The sequence below is a fragment of the Palaemon carinicauda genome, chromosome 7, assembly GCF_036898095.1.
Source record: "Palaemon carinicauda isolate YSFRI2023 chromosome 7, ASM3689809v2, whole genome shotgun sequence".
NCBI lineage: Eukaryota > Metazoa > Arthropoda > Malacostraca > Decapoda > Palaemonidae > Palaemon > Palaemon carinicauda.
This window is the reverse complement of record NC_090731.1, coordinates 77621915-77624414: the sequence shown is the minus strand read 5'-3', so window position 1 is coordinate 77624414 and position 2500 is coordinate 77621915.

Below are 2500 nucleotides of genomic sequence, written 5' to 3'. Positions count from 1 at the left end.
TGTTTCCTTGAAAGGGATAATTGTAACATCGAAACTAGCAAGCAAGTGAACCAAGCGGAAAAAGATCGAGTTTCAGAAACTCTTTGAAATCATATTATTTCTTAAAAGTATACACGCTATATGTAAGATTTTGAGACGTAGGTGTTACCAACTTAGTCAATTGTAAGGAACGTGTTTTAAACGCTACTAAAATGTGTCCTTCCATTCTGGGTGAATACATGAAATTTGAATAAATTGAATTATACGTATTTGTAATGACCCTTAAAATGACAGAATCAAAAGGCACGTCCGACACAATTTCGTAATTAATTTTCATAAATTCAAGGGTTTTCCAGCTCAGAAGAAACATTTGTTTTGAAAGCCTTCATGTTTTAATGATATATCCAAAAGTCCTGCTTGGGAGCTTGCCGTCCTTGAGCTTTAGAAGGGGACTACATTGTAACGGTATCTAAACATCCACTGACGTGCGTGAGAGAGAGAGAGAGAGAGAGAGAGAGAGAGAGAGAGAGAGAGAGAGAGAGAGAGAGACTGAAGGCCTAACTCTGCCAGTAATTATGTAAATCCTGAATAGCCTTTTGTTAATAAGTAGTCTTTCCCTCTAGGAGGGCACAACGATAAAATTAAATGCCAGCTTATTGACAATAAAAAAAAAAACTACTATGCATTTCAAGGAGTTTGAGACATTTTTTTTTTTTGCAGTATCTTACAAAATAATTCTTAGATCTGTGTATTAATTTTCAATTTTTTCAAACGCTTCCATAAGTTTTATTAATAAATTCAATGACCAAATTCCCCCTTTTTTCAGATAGTTTACTCGATAATTTTGTTAGTTAGCCAGCAAACTGATTACCGACTTTGGACATACTGAAGTTGTTTGAGTATCTACAGTAATTATAGTGAATTCCTCACTAGCCTTAACTTTCCTCTTCGACTCCAACATTTTCCACCTTACCCTTCCTTCTTATTTACCTCATAATACCCTGTGAGTTAATTTCTTCATGAATGTTATTATAATTTTTATGGCATTTTTCTTTGTGGATCTCCTTAAATTTTTTTTTTCTAAATTCACTGTTCCACTATTATAGTAATAACTAACCAGATCAAATCGCAGAAGTGCTTATAACCATTTGAGACAATGTAATTGATATGGATGCATACTACTAAATTAACTTCTCTCTCTCTCTCTCTCTCTCTCTCTCTCTCTCTCTCTCTCTCTCTCTCTCTCTCTCTCTCTCTCTCTCTCTCTATTAATCTGTCTTTGTAATATGGAGAGTAGATTTAAAAAAAAGGATTGAAGAGAGGGCAAATATATAAGTTGAAATACTTTTGTACTGAATAATATTGATATAACTTGTTGGTGTAACAATGTGAAAATTGATCAGGTAAGAGAACAAAATATTTACACTTACTAATCTTCATCACTGCCGTCACTATTCAAGAATAAATAATACATGTCGTCACTCTCTACGTTACTGATCATTGGACCAGCAGCTTCATGTACGTTATAGGCGGACCAATACTCATCCTTGAATATTCTTGAGCGTCTTATTGCAGCTGCAGACACATCCTTGTTGCTCGGAACTTTACTTCTTCAAGTTTAGCATTTAGGTACCCCCTGGTAAATCTCTGTAGCGAGGAGTATATGTCATTTCATATACCCAAAAATTTGTCCAATACCTTTGAGCTCAGTGTGTGCAGGGGACAGCAAACAGCTTCATGACACCATTTGCGTATCATATTGTCCACTTTGTACTGGGTCTTAGGACGATCCTTCTGGCACAAAAGCAGTAATTTGGATCCAATTGCATGCGGTGTGTATGTCATTAAGGGGGATTCCAACCCCTTCCGAAGACATGCTACTCTTCCGTTAGCATAGTGTGGTTGCGGAGATTATTTCACAACCAAGTCAGGTGGCTTAGATAGCGACTGGAGGATCTGCAACTTCAAACAATGGATAAAATTGTTTCTGTTCATTTCTACATGGTAGTCACCACATTTGTTTTAGTCAGAGTAGCACAAAAATGCTTCATCAATGATCCCTTTTGCTGTTCCACATCCCATGACGAATGAATGATCTCCTTCTCCAGGCGGCACTTCGCAACTGTACAAGGCACTGGTGGCTGGCAGTTTTATGTCGACCAACTCATTACTGTGGTGCATCCTTGTGGTCCGATATACCTTTTTTCTTGCAAATCCTTAATACGTCTACATATGGAATTAACAGATTCTCTCCTTACATACATTATCTGGTAATTATGTTTTTATTTTATAGCAAAATCCATGTTATGATATATGTAATTATGTTTCTGTATGTATGTGTGTATGTATGTATGTATGTGTATTCCTTCTAAAGTTAATCTGACATCTTGGTATGTTTTTTTAGAAGGGCCCATAAAAACAAGAAATCAAACTAATCGTAGACAAGACCAATTAGAGATTTGTGACCTCCACCAAGGGTTAATGGAGTCATCCATGGCCTAATATCTATCTGTAGTGGAAA